The sequence below is a fragment of the Salvia splendens genome, chromosome 22, assembly GCF_004379255.2.
Source record: "Salvia splendens isolate huo1 chromosome 22, SspV2, whole genome shotgun sequence".
Lineage (NCBI taxonomy): Eukaryota > Viridiplantae > Streptophyta > Magnoliopsida > Lamiales > Lamiaceae > Salvia > Salvia splendens.
The window spans coordinates 7,996,448-8,012,091 of NC_056053.1; the positions used below are offsets into that span (position 1 = coordinate 7,996,448).

Sequence of the window (15,644 nt, forward strand, 5' to 3'; positions counted from 1 at the left end):
TAAATTAGGTTAAAAATTAAGGTTTAATCGTGTAATATTAGGTTTTAATCGTGTAATATCAGGTTCGGGTTGTTATCGTGTCGTGTCAACCCATATTATATCGTGTCGATAACGGGTTCGTGTCGGGTGCGGGTCGTGTTCGGATTGAAGGTAGCAGGTCGGGTTCGTGTTCGGATTTACAGTTTCCTTAACAGGTCAGGTTCAGGTTAGACCTTATTGGGTTGGGTCATTATCAGGTTGACCTGTTAACGACCCAATCCACACGATTTGCCAGCCCTACTTGGCCTATAAATAGGCATGCATCCTTTGCATTCTAGACATAGAATACACAAGCATTCCTGCATACACGCTCTCTCCCTTTCTGCATATCTTCCCGTCGAAGCTCTGCCCCCGCCTTACTCCCGTTCGCCGGGGCTCTGTTGCTAGCGGTGCTGCTACTTCAGAGACGAAGCCGTTTTATCTTTGGGGACGACACGCCAAACCGAGAGCACTACCGGGGCGTATCTCGTCTTGCGGAAAGAGGACTCCTCGACTCGGCTTAACGCTTTCCACAGATATTTTCCCGTGTAATTTGAAGGTAGCAGGTCGGGTTCGTGTTCGGATTTACAGTTTCCTTAACAGGTCAGGTTCAGGTTAGACCTTATTGGGTTGGGTCATTATCAGGTTGACCTGTTAACGACCCAATCCACACGATTTGCCAGCCCTACTTGGCCTATAAATAGGCATGCATCCTTTGCATTCTAGACATAGAATACACAAGCATTCCTGCATACACGCTCTCTCCCTTTCTGCATATCTTCCCGTCGAAGCTCTGCCCCCGCCTTACTCCCGTTCGCCGGGGCTCTGTTGCTAGCGGTGCTGCTACTTCAGAGACGAAGCCGTTTTATCTTTGGGGACGACACGCCAAACCGAGAGCACTACCGGGGCGTATCTCGTCTTGCGGAAAGAGGACTCCTCGACTCGGCTTAACGCTTTCCACAGATATTTTCCCGTGTAATTTTTTCAGTTTTTCCGTGTAATTTTCCTTTATTTTTTTTTTCATTGTAATTTTCGCCCGACAAGACTTGTATCTCATTTCGACAACAATCGCAAGACGAGATATTCTTGCCACTAAAGGACTTTACACACACCAACTAAACTGAAATCAACACCTTTGCTTGGAGATGTCGACTGGCCCGTCTACCGCCGCTGCCACCGTTCCATCCACCGTGTCCCCCGTCGCTCCCGTCAACACGTCGTCGGACATAACGATGATTCCGACTCCTGGCTTCTCAACCTCTTTATCAACAGCCCCTTGGGTGTTTGACAACCCATTTGGGACGGTTTCTGGATTCACCTCGAGTGGGTCGGTCAGTTCCACTTTCAGTGGTTCCATTGGATCCTTCATTGGGTCAAGTGTCGGGGCCTTCGGGCACGGCACGGGTGCTGGACCCTCCGGAGTCGGCACGCGTGCTGGACCCTTCGGGGTCGGCACGGGTGCTAGCTCCTTCGGGGGCAGCACGGGTGTTGGACCCTTCGGGGTCGGCACGGGTGCTGGATCCTTCGGGGTCGGCACGGGTGCTGGATCCATCGAGGTCGGCACGGGAGCTGGATCCTTCGGGGTCGGCACAAATGCGGGGGCCTCCATGCTCCACGCAACTGTGGGGGGTACTGTGCCCCAACCAATTGTTAGCTCCTACGGGGGCAACGGATTTGGTCCATTCCATGGGACAAGCTCGGCACCAATGGCACCAAGGATGATGCCACCCGCTGAGAAGCCGTCGAAGTACACTGGAACGGACTTCAAGAGATGGCAACAGAAAATATTGTTCTACCTAATAACGTTAGGCGTCGTTAACTTCCTCAAGGAGAACGAGCCAACCCCGCCAAGCGAGGACGAGGCACGTGTCGAGATGTACGTCGAGTATGACGCTTGGCGCAAAGGAGACTATCTTTGTAAAAACTTTATTTTAAGTGCTTTAGATGATAGTCTCTATAACGTGTATTGTACTATTCTCACATCAAAACAAGTGTGGGAAATGCTAGATAAGAAGTACCGTAGTGATGATGCGGGTACTAAGAAATTTGTAATAGCTAAGTACTTGGACTACAAAAAGGTCGACTCCTGACCAATCATGGACCAAGTGCAAGAGTTCCAGCTCACCATCCACGACCTCGCCGCCGAGGGAATGGCCCTGCCTGAAGCTTTCACGGCGGGCACGGTCATTGAAAAACTTCCACCCGGCTGGAAGGACTTCAAGAGCTACCTTAAGCACAAGCGAAAGGAGATGAATCTTGAAGACTTGATCGTGAAGTTGCGCATCGAGTCAGATGTGCGCAAACGTGATGGTTTGGCTAAGGGCCATGGCCCACCTGTTGCAAAGGCCAATCTGTTGGAGCGGGGCGGTCCCTCCAACAAACGCTCCCGTCCAATTGCAAAGGACACGGGCAAGAAGAAGCAGCCTGCGAGGAAGGTTGAAGGCAACTGCTACAACTGTGGCAAACCTGACCACTTTTCCAAGGACTGCCGCAAGCCGAAGAAGAAGCCGGCTGCCCACGTTGTTGAAAAAGAATTCAAGGACTGGGATGAAAGTGACCTTGTTGCTGTGGTCACGGAAGAAGTCAACCTTGTTGATAACAAAGGTGGCTGGTATATCGACACTGGAGCTACTGCCCACGTTTGTGCCGATAAGAGCAAGTTTGCCTCCTACACCGCTGTTGAAGGGAGGAAGATCAATATGGGGAATTAAGCCTCGTCTCAAGTCCTCGGCATTGGAGACGTGATTCTCATGATGACGTCCGGCGTCACCATCACTTTGAAGGATGTGCTACACGTCCCGGACATCCGGAAGAACCTAGTGTCAAGATCAATACTAGTGAATAAGCGGTTTAAACTTGTATTTGAATCTGATAGGTTCTCTTTGTACAAGTTTGGGAAGTCACTCGGAAAAGGCTTTGTAACCGACGGACTTTTCAAGCTTAGTGTAGCTGTATGTCATGTCCCTATGTCGTTGGCTAATAATAAGAATGCATCTACTTCTTCTTACTTGGCTGAGTGTTCTAACTTGTGGCACAATAGATTGGGACATGTAAATCAAAATGCCATTAAAAGATTAGTATGTTTAGATTTACTAAAGGCAAATGAAGTAGAAACTCAAAACAAATGTGAAACTTGTCTTGAGACAAAAATGACTAACTTACCGTTTCATTCGGTTGAACGGAACACGAAACCCCTTGAATTAATTCACACGGACGTATGTGACTTAAAATTGGTGCGAACGAGATGTGGTAAAAAATACTTTATCACATTCATAGATGATTGCACAAGATATTGTTATGTCTATCTTTTAAGAAGTAAAGATGAAGCAATAGAAGCGTTCAAAAATTATAAGAACGAAGTCGAGAATCAACTTGGATGTAAAATCAAAATGATTCGAAGTGATAGAGGAGGTGAATACGTAGCCCCGTTTGAGGAATTATGCAACGCAAGTGGTATAGTTCACCAAACGACTGCACCATATTCACCACAATCTAATGGTGTTGCAGAACGCAAGAATCGAACTCTCAAAGAGATGATGAATGCGTTACTGATCAGTTCGGGGATGCCCCAGAACATGTGGGGGGAAGCTGTTTTGACAGCCAACTACATCCTAAACAAAATCCCACTCAAAGGTAAGGACATTACTCCTTATGCGTTGTGGAAGGGAAGGAAGCCATCCTACAAATACCTTAAAGTGTGGGGATGTTTGGCTAAGGTGATGGTTCCTCCGCCCAAAGAAGTTACAATCGGTCCTAAAACGGTTGACTGCATCTTCATTGGGTATGCACTTAATAGTAGTGCGTATCGATTTGTTGTCCACAAGTCTGAAATACCGACTGTGTCCGTGGGAACAATAATCGAGTCAAGAAATGTTGTATTTCTTGAAAACATATTTCCTCGCAAAGACAAGGAAAATATTGTACCCAATTCTGAGACGAGAATTGAGGATGAAGCCACTAGTTCTAAATCAGCGGATGAAGAGCCAGAATCGCGCAAGCGAACAAGGCCTGATCCAAACGATGCGGTACCAAGACGTGGTAGCAGGGTCAGAACACCAAAGACATTTGGTCATGACTACATTGCATTCATGTTGGATGAAGAACCAACATCGATAAAAGTAGCCTTTGCTGGCCCAGACGGGTTGCATTGGAAAGAAGCTGTTCAAAGCGAAATTGAGTCAATTTTGCTAAACCACACGTGGGTGTTGGTTGATCTACCTGAAGGTGCTAAACCTTTAGGATGCAAATGGGTCCTTAAAAGAAAGTTTAAGGCCGATGGAACAGTGGACAAGTATAAAGCTCGACTGGTAGTCAAAGGTTTTAAACAAAAGAAAGGGTATGATTTCTTCGATACATACTCACCTGTAATGAGGATTACATCAATTCGAGTGCTTCTCGCGATTACTGCTGTGCACAATCTTGAGATTCATCAAATGGGTTTTAAGACTGTGTTTCTAAATGGTGACCTTGAAGATGAAATCTATATGGAACAACCTGAAGGTTTTGTAGTACCTGGATAAGAGAAAAAGGTATGCAAGCTGGTTAAATCTCTCTATGGATTGAAACAAGCGCCATTGCAGTGGCACTTGAAATTTGATAACGTGATGTTACCAAATGGATTTAAAATCAACGAATGTGACAAATGTGTCTACATTAAGAACACTGATAATGGATACGTTATAGTATGTCTCTACGTTGATGATATGTTAATCATGGGAAGTAACACCCAAGTGATTAACGACACGAAAGCCATGTTGAAGAAAAACTTCGACATGAAGGATATGGGTCTAGCCGATGTAATTCTTGGAATGAAAATTCTAAGAACATCCGAAAGAATCACCTTAACACAATCTCATTATGTTGAGAAAGTATTAAAGAGATTCAATGCCTATGATGGCATCCCGGCTAAGACGCCTATAGAGCTCAATGTTCACTTGAGCAAGAACAGGGGTGAGCCCGTTACACAAGAAGATTATTTACGGGTCATTGGATGCATTATGTATCTTACTAATTGCACTCGACCTGATATTTCTTGCGCCGTGAACAAGTTGAGCCGTTATACGAACAATCCAAGCAAAGAGCATTGTTAAGCTCTTGTAAGTGTTTTGAGATATCTCAAGTATACTCAAAATCATGGGCTACACTTTTCGAGATACCCCCGGTACTTGAAGGGTACTGCGATGCAAATTGGATATCCGATAACAAAGACTCACTTTCAACAAGTGGATATGTCTTTACTATTGGGGGTAGTGTTGTCTCGTGGAAATCCACGAAACAGACATGTATAGCCCGATCCACCATAGAATCTGAATTCATAGCTTTAGATAAAACCGCGGAAGAAGCCGAATGGCTTAAAAACTTCCTTGAAGATATTCCATGTTGGTCAAAGCCCGTGCCTCCAGTGTTAATTTACTGTGATAGCCAAGCCACTATTGGAAGGGCAAACAGTGGCTTGTACAATGGTAAGTCTTGACACATTCGTCGACGACACAATACCATGAGACATTTGATCACAACAGGGGTGATTACAATTGACTACGTGAAGTCATTGGATAATCTAGCGGATCCGCTAACCAAAAGGTTAAATCGTGATCAAATGAATAAATTGCTAGAGGGAATGGGTTTGAAATCCACAAACTAAAGAATTGTCATAGTGGTAACCCAACCATGACTGGAGATCCCAGGAACTTGGTTCAATGGGAAAACTAAGCTATGAGAGTTCGTGTGAAACACTCATCTATATCTATTCCCTAGAGAGCAATAGAGTGTTTGAAAAACTTGCCTAGTGGTGAGGTTAAGTCTATGACTTTTAATGATTCCTAAAGGATCTCGTTGAGATGAAGTTCTCAAGAAGACTACGTATGGCAAGATACTTAACGAGGAATCACCTATGTAAGCGTGAAGTGGGGCCGCTTCAAACTATACACTTATGAATCCAAAGTGGTGTCCAAGGCCTGAAATGGACACAAAACGTGAGAATGGATGAGGTTGAGGTGTTTAAGTGTTAATGTTGGCAATTGAAACATAAAATGAACATAAAAAATATCCCACATCGGTGTACACAAAGAGCTTAATCCACTATATAAGTCTCATGGGCCTCTCCTCCTATCACCAATTGGTTTTAGGATGGAACCCACGAATTTCTATCATGGTATTAGAGCGGGTCGCTGACTGTGGGTCAAATTTAACTGACCCAGCAGTATATCTGGGCCGAAACCAAAAAAATGACTGACCCAATAGTATTTCTGGACTTAAAAATTTGGGCCAAGTGGTCCAACCGATAGAAAAAAAAAATTGGACCGATTGTCCAATCGATTATAAAAAAGTCCAACCCCTCCAAGATTCACCTTGAAGGGTTTGAGGGAGGGTGTTGGCAATTGAAACATAAAATGAACATAAAAAATATCTCACATCGGTGTACACAAAGAGCTTAATCCACTATATAAGTCTCATGGGCCTCTCCTCCTATCACCAATTGGTTTTAGGATGGAAACCATGGATTTCTATCAGTTAACATCATTGTCTAGGTGCACGCCGTGGAGGAATAGTTTAAAGCATCGCGCTACTAGTCCGCCTGTGTATCCGATGGTGTTGACTATGGATGGTTCAAAGCAAAAAACTACATATCCTTATGCTTACATACCTCTTGAGGGTTGAGCTTGTATCTGCATAGATATGCATTTGGCAATTTCCACTCATGTGGGGGATTGTTGGAATCGTGCTTGGTCAAATGATTTTTGACTAATAATAAATATTAGAAGACATTTAATTTTGTGAAATTAAATACAATAACGTCGATCTACGTTCCGAGTAGATGACCGTAGTATATTCATTTTCTCAAATCCGATTCCCGGTGAGTGAGAAATAATATATTAAAGTTGGTCACAATAAAGCTAGAAATGAGCTATGTGAAAAAACTAAGGGATTAATTAACTAAGTGTTAACTATCCCACATTGGGATGATAGACTTCTTTGATGAAGTATTTAATCAGATGAATTATTATGTGTAATAATTATCGTGGAATAAGACGGGTGACAGAGCCCACACGCGCGCGCCGCTGTCGCCCGCCCGTGACCCGTGTCCCGTGACCCGTGCCCCGTGCACCGGGTGCCTGGTGCCTTGTGCCTTGTGCCTTGGCAATTGGTCTTTGGGTGGGCTTTGGGCTGTTCTTTGGAGCTGGTCGTTGAGCGCGGTTCGAGCCCCGCTTGTTCTTTTTAGACCACCCCAAACTCTACGCTATCCCCGACGGGTCTCGTCCACGTCATGGTCCCGCTGGACCCTGACGCATGACGGGAGACAAAAGGTTCCCGCTGGACCCCGACGCATAACGGGAGACAAAAGGTCCCCGATCGACCCCGACGGTCCATGGTGTATCCCGTCGTGTAGCATGTCCAGGTGCGTCGTATCTCTTCAGCTCCCACTGGCTAGTGCACCAGTCAATAACCCCCGGCGGTTACGTTCAAGCCATCATGGCACACATAATGACTGTTGACTCCATCAATGCCTTGCAGGTGGACTTGGCCTATAAATAGGCATGCATCCATTGCATTCTAGACATAGAATACACAAGCATTCTTGCATACACGCTCTCTCCCTCTCTGCATATCTTCCCGTCGAAGCTCTGCCCCCGCCTTACTCCCGTTCGCCGGAGCTCTGTTGCTAGTGGTGCTGCTACTTCAGAGACGAAGCCGTTTTATCTTTGGGGACGACACGTCAAACCGAGAGCACTACCGGGGCGTATCTCGTCTTGCGGAAAGAGGACTCCTCGACTCGGCTTACCGCTTTCCACAGATATTTTCCCGTGTAATTGTTTCAGTTTTTCCGTGTAATTTTCCTTTTTTTTAATTGTAATTTTCGCCCGACAAGACTTGTATCTAATTTCGACAACATTTTCTTTTTCTCCTCTTATTTTTGGGGCCTCCTTTCTCTCTCCCTCTCTTAAATCTTCTTTTTTGGCAGTTACCAGTCTTGCTCATGAGCTTAATATTTTTGGGGATTTGTCACTAATTGAGGTGAGGGTTTATTCTAATGTGATTTTCTCTAATATTATTCCCAATTTAAGTTCGTCAATTTCCAGTGGTTTGCATGAATTATTGTTATCTTTTGTATTCGTGATTTGGGGAATTTATTATTATTGTTGATAATTTGTTATTGGCTTCAATTTTACTGTTTGTAGTTGATCTTTATGTTTCAATTTGATTCGATCAAAACATTTACTGTCTTGATCCATATTAAATGTTAGTTTGATTGGAATTATCCATTTTTTAAATTTTCTGTAATTGTTACTTTCGTTAATTAATTGTTATTTGTCCATGTTGATCATTTTCAGGTTTGGTACATTAATTAGTTATTGTTAAATAAAAAGTTCACTTCTTATTTATATGGTCTTTGTCTATTTGGTTATGAACTTGCGGAATCCAGAGATGTCATCGCACTTGGTTGCCATTTAACTGTTTTCGCATGAAGTGATTTCAATGGAGCAATCCAAAAATCCTTTTGCTGGTAAGTTCTAGGGATCCGTCATGTGTATTTGATTTCAATAATTTGTCCCATCGTTGCTTGAATCTGTATTTGTAGGTCAGTCGAAAGCCCCTTTCCCTAGTGTTTCCGATAAAGAGAAAAGTGGTTGGAAACTTCCGAATGATGCCAGTTCGTATCATGCTTCTACTGATGCTAGTTCCGAATGTGGATGTTGTAATTCTTAGACGAATGCGAGAACACGAAGCTGGAATCCATTTATTGCAGCTGGTTACTTTCCAGAATACTTTAGATTCTAATGATGACCTTCGCCAAATATTTGGAGCTTATGGCGAAGTTAAGGAGGTATCATATTTCCGTGAAGTACCTACTCGAACCTTATAGTGTTGCTTCTACCTGGTGCACCTCCGTATCCTTTGACTAAACTACTATCCGTGTGTGTTGCTCGAAATGCAGATAAGGGAAACACCTCATAAGCGGCCCCATAAATTTATCGAATTTTACGATGTTCGAGCTGCAGACGCAGCCCTGAAAGGCTTTAAATAGAAGTGATATAGCTGGAAAACGCATAAAGCTTGAGCCTAGCTGGCCTGGTGGGGCACGTCGGAGGTGGATCCTCTATTCATTTAAAAAGACGAGATATTATGAATCATTGAAGATTTCTGGATCCATTATTGTCTACAGATATGGAAGTCCGTCCCGATTTATTGAATGTGTGTTGTTCCTTTTTTTGTTGTTGCACAGCTTAATGCAGCAGCTTGGTCAAGAGCAGGAGCAAGATGAAGCTCGACTTCACCAAGCCAGTTCTCCATTAGCTGATTCTCCTCCAGGCATGTTGTTGGTGCTGTCACTTTCAACAATATTTTACTTGTTTCCATCAAAATTTTGGTGTTTTCCAATTGCGTGATGAAAAAGATTGTTGCAGGTAGCTGGACCAATTATGGCAGTCCAGTCGAGCGCAATTCACTACATGATTACAGTCCAAAGCCAAAGTTGGGAAGTCTGAGGCCTGTGGGAAGCAGCCACTTAACGGGCTTGGCTTCTATTCTCCCGTCTCATGCATCAAATCCTGCAAAAATCGCGCCAATCGGTAAAGATCTGGGAAGGATGGCCCACACAAACCAGGTCGTCAGCAAGGCTAACAACGGGCAAGGAATGTCTTTTCAGAATCATTCTTCGACTCCTGATCCAAACATAAGCTCCTCATCGTTAGATTATTCCAAGCCAGCTAGTATAGGGATGCTTTCTGGTCCTCAGTTTGTTTGGGGAAGTCCCTCTGTCCAGTCCGAGCACGCCAATTCATCGGCATGGTCGTCTTCGTTGAAGGCCCATCCTTTTCCTTCCAGTGGTCAGGGAGTTGGTTTCCCTTATCCTAGTCAGCGTGGTTGGTTGGATCTGCTCCATCTGGTATTCAACTGGAAAGGCATCTTGGATTTTTCCCTGATTCTCCGGAAACTTCATACATAAATCAGGCAGCTTTTGGAGTAACAAATTTCGGTCGCAATGGTAGGAACCATGCTATGAATGCCGCCGCTCCTGGGGCTGTGAATATAGGAGTCGCTTTCGCTGGAAACTACACTGGTAGTGGTTCTTCTAGTTCCCGAATGATGTCAATGACAAGAAACCGGCCTATATATTACGGGAATGGATCCTACTTGGGACATTTTTAGAAGCTGAGTCCGAGCTGTGAAGTCACCAACTTATATGCGCCAAACTCTGTATATTTTTGCATATAAAACGTGTTTCTACTACAGCAGTGTCCTCTCCTTTTTGCGATGGATACTTTTTCTTTATCTCGTGGAAGTTATATTTGATGAGGCAGCGCACCATTTTGTCTGTGCGTATTCCAGCAGCTGAAGGAAGACAATGAAGCGTCCGAGGATCGGCTCTGTCCTGCATTTCTTCACCCTTACATGTATGTCTCTTCCCCTTTCTCTTATGCTAATAATAGAAAACGATTTTATTACATTTCTCTATTTCTTCGTCGTTATTAGAGTGGAGAGAAAGTAAGGTAAGGGAGAGAATAGTATAAAAGAGAGTCGTATATACATTATTATCTTACTTACTTTACTTTATCTCTATTCTAACTATTTATTATTATTTTTGTGAAACAACGTCCGATTTGGAGCGCCTCACTTGTAGCGGGACAGGAGTACAAAATAAAACTGCATAAAACTCCGTGTCATCCAAGGAAGGTGTCATCTTCCTTAGAACGGATGGAGTACTATTTTCCTATTCAATTGCTTTAGTTCAATAAACGGTGCTAGCTAAAGGCCACATTTGTGTGTAGTGCACGGGATTTTAGAAAGTACTATAGAATAATGTAAAATAGCATATGAAAAATGTTAGATGCCTTTTTTGTCGTTTGGGTTGAAAAACTTCTCACTCTATATAATAGCCATTTACCAGCTTTCTTCAATTATTCTCTTTTTTGATTGACTAATCCAATTAATTTGAATTTTCTAGCTCAACCCAGTCAGTTAAATATTCCAATTTATATCCTACTTGAAAAACGAATTCCTTAAGTGTGTGTTTTGGGAACATAGAATTGGAGGCTCCAATTCCAATTACTTTGTTTGGTATTACGAAAATGTATAGAATTGGAATTGAATTACAATTTCAAATTTTACAATTTCATGATTTGAATTTCATATCAAAAGTAGAAAATTGAAATTACAAATAGTCATAAAATTAGATAGCTTCACTACCCACTACACATATTTCACACAATAAACACATTTCACACACACACACATTTCACACGTTTCACACACTACACACTACACACATTTAACACACTACAAAAATTTCACGCATTTCACGCACTACACAATTTTCACACACTGCACACATTTCACACACTACACAAATTTCACACATTTCCCACATTACACACATTTCACACACTACACACATTTCACACACTACACACATTTCATATACTACACAAATTTCACACATTTCCCGCATTACACACATTTCACACACTACACACATTTCACAGATTACACACTACACACATTTCACACACTACACACATTTCACACATTTCATACACTACACAAATTCACACATTTCCCGCATTACATACATTTCACACATTACACACATTTCCTGCATTACACACACTACACACATTTCGCACGCTACAAACACTAAATAAATTTTACACACTACACACACTTCACACACTACACACACTACACACATTTCACATGCTACACACTATACACACACTACATACATTTCGCACACTATACACAAATTACACATACTACACACAAAATACACGCACGACACAAATTTTACACAAAATACACACACTACGCACACTATACCCAAAATACACACACTATTCACAAACCAAATTTTCAAATTTGGTTCAGTTTAAACTTTTAGAAAATTTCAATTTTTTTATTTTGATCGGAAAAAAAATCTAAAACTGAAAAAAAAATCTAAAAATCGGATGCTTGAAATGTGTGAAATGTGTGTGTAATGTGTGAAATGTGTGTAGTGCGGGAAATGTGTGAAATTTGTATAGTGTGTGAAATTTGTGTAGTGTGTGTAATGTGTGAAATGCGTGTAGTGCGGGAAATGTATGAAATTTGTATAGTGTGTGTAGTGCGGGAAATGTGTGAAATTTGTGAAATGTGTGTGAAGTGGTGTGTGTACTGTGTGAAATGTGTGTAGTGTGTGTAGTGTGTGAAATGTGTGTTGTGTGTGAAATATGTGTATTGCGGGAAATGTGTGAAATTTGTGTAGTGTGTGAAATGTGTGAAATTTGTGTAGTGTGTGAAATGTGTGTAGTGTGTGAAATGTGTGTGAAATTTGTGTAGTGTGTGTGGTGTGTGAAATGTGTGTAGTGTGTGTGGTGTGTGTGAAGTGTATGTATTATGTGTGGATAGTATGTGTATTTTGTGTGAAGTGTGTGTGAGTGTGTATTTTGTGCATAGTGTGTGTGCACAAATTATTCAAATTTAATTTCATATTAATTACTTCCCTTTACCAAACAAAGAATTTGGAATTGAATTAGAATTCAATATCTTCCAATTCAATTCCATAGAATTCCAATTCCGTGTATCAAACAGTGCCTAATATTAATCACGATTTCTATCAGAGGTTATTTCGATTTTAATATTATTACATTACGTAAATGATCAGCTTCTTTGTAACTAGCTCGTATAAGTTATTTTATGATACAATTGGCTATTAATATAGTTATCAATATAAACACGAAATAAAAAGGCCTTTCTGTTTCTTTTTTAAATTCTTTTTAAGGAAATTGGAGATGACAAGACAATGGATAACTAACTATATTTATTATTTCCATCTTTTAATTGTCATCTAATACCCATGGATTGACCGGCATCTAGACTTTATTATAACTTTTATTACGTCTCTTGTGATATTGATTGGTCTTAATTTCTTGTCAATTCGAACAAAAGAATCCATCATTTGTTTCATTAGAATATATAATATCGTACCAACGGGTTATAGTGCAGCTGGCAGCACGGAACTATGGTGACCTTGAGGTCACGAGTTTTAACCTCACCACCGGTTTAGAAATTTTTGGCCTTAATCCGCAAGGCCGGTCAAGCAGGATTAGTCGAATTCCGCCGAAGACGGGTTCGATACACATGTGGTCAAACCTCTATGTATATATAGGGGAGCGTTATTCTCCTATTCATCCCTTAGATCCTTTATTCTTCTTAATATGGGCCGTTAGATCTCATTAATCAACGGTCCAGATGATCTGCATTATTACACTATAATGGTGCATTATTAGTCGGTGTGCATTATTCAACTGAAAATCTGCATTATTAAATGACACGTGACACCAATCTAACCGTCGGATGATAAAATCGTGGGGCTGAGATTAAAAAGAATAATAGAACAAAAGATAAAAAAGGAAATGAATACATCCCTATATATATATATGGTCCCCTTATATACACAACACCTTCTTAGTGTAGAACTAGAGACTAAATATTATCCATTGGATTAAAATTTTGGTGGATGAGATTAAACTTACTGCATCTATATAAATTATTCATCCCGAACTGAATTAATTCAGCCAAGGATAGCATAGTCATTTCTTAATGTAGTCAAACAAGGTAAAAATGATGCAGGCGTAAATCACGGTATTATGAATTAGGGTAAAACTCTCTCCCATTCCACTTCCCGCTCGACGTTTCAACTTTCCCCCACTCTCTTCTTCGTCGTTTCAGTACCATTTCTCAACCCTAGCCCTCTACCTTTTCTCAATCCTTCTCACCATGGTGGACACGAGGCGGAGCAAAATGAACGGTATTCGTTGTCTTAAAAAATAGTTACAGTCTACCAAATCCATTCGAACTAATCTCTAACATTTTGGTTGTAGATGAGCGGTCGTTGCGTTCCAGAAATTTATCCGGTCCCGGTGAGTTTAGTTCTTTTCTTAATTTAGTTCAGATTCTGTGTTTTGCAAATCGCGTTCCACAACTTCAAATTAGTTCAGTGTATATGGTAATTTAGTTCAGATTCTAGCCCACACCGGATTGAACCAAACATTTCGGGTGAGCTAACCCGAATTCTGGAATATATATTTTGTTCACAGTTTTCAATTTTATTTAGTTGATTAAAGTTCTTGTTTTAAATTCAAACTTGGATGAATTTGTTGGATGAAGTATGTTGGACTGATGTTAATGAACTTATCAACTTATAAGATGAAGTATGTTCAGAATCGGCTGAAGTATGTCCAAAATTGTTGTGTAGGGTGAAGGTTTTAAAGATGTGATATGAATGTATACGATTATAAGATGACGTCTTGTCAACATTAGATGAAGAATTATGTATTTATATTTTGTTCACAGTTTTCAGTTTTATTTAGTTGATTAAAGTTCTTGTTTTTCATTCAAACTCGGGTGAATTTGTTAGACGAAGTATGTTAGACTGCTGTAAATGAACTTATCAACTTATAAGATGAAGTATCTTCAGAATCGGCTGAAGTCTGTCCAAAATTTTGTGTTGGGTGAAGGTTTTAAAGATGTGATCTGAATGTATACAATTATAAGATGAAGTCTTGTCAACATTAGCTGAAGTATTATGTATTTATATTATGTATTCTGGTTAACCTATGCTGAAGTATTTTTTGCTATGGTCTATGTGTCATATAACTTATGTTTGGTGATGTATGTTACTGGATGTGGAATGATTATTTGATGATGTGGACTGATTATTCGATGAACTGTTGTTTTGTTCTCTTATTTTGGTTATTTGATTTATTGCATAGATTTGTTATGTCCCGTGTTGATTATTTTGAACTTGTTGTACATAGAGAAAACAACAGCCTCATTTTAAAAGGATATTAGTGTTGCTGATAGTGACAAAGAAGAATTTGGAACTGATACACAAGAGAGGTTTAATAACGATCTTACAAAGAGCTATGGTGACATTCCAGAGACTGGTTAGTGTTCTAGACTTGTTATATAACTTTCTTCGTACATCAAGAAATCATAAATCTCTAAACTGTGTTGCTGTGTCTGCAGATGATGTTTTTCTGTCACTATTTGACACAGATCGGCCTTGTACAATAATGCAAAACAATATCCTCTGCCATAATAGAGAGAATGGCAATGCCATGGAGGACAATAACTAATGCTGAAGATTGTGATGTACAAAGGCGAGCGCGTTGAATATTGGAATTGAGGGCTATAAAAATAAGCGAAGGAGTACTGCAGAGCTTGAGGGCCAAATATTGTTCAGCTTTGATGAATGCAATAATCAGTCACGAATGCATCCACAACAAGCTCATCACAACAGGATACTACGTAGAGGCAAGCAAATGCAATCACATTGATGTTGAAAAAATGATAGCAGATTACATAAAGAATAAGTGATGTCATAGTTTGTTAGTGTTTTGTGGTAGAGATACAACCGTAAATATGAAATTGGCACTATTTTTTCCACGGATTTTAATTATCTGCATGATTTGTGAACATATATTACACCATTATTGAAGATTCTTTTCATTTAGTCTTCAGTAATTCTATGCATAAATTTATTGGATAAACTACTTTGGTTCAGCAAAAACACAAATAAACTTCATCAGATAAACAAAACTATTCAGAACAATGATTTACTAAAAATGGTATATTGTACAGATCAG

The 15,644-nt window shown here is 40.8% G+C and overlaps 1 pseudogene; it reads left to right on the forward strand.

The window, feature by feature from the left end:
• The first annotated feature begins 2,114 nt into the window (after positions 1 to 2,114).
• LOC121786673 lies at positions 2,115 to 10,304 on the forward strand (annotated as a pseudogene).
• The last annotated feature ends 5,340 nt before the right edge of the window (positions 10,305 to 15,644 follow it).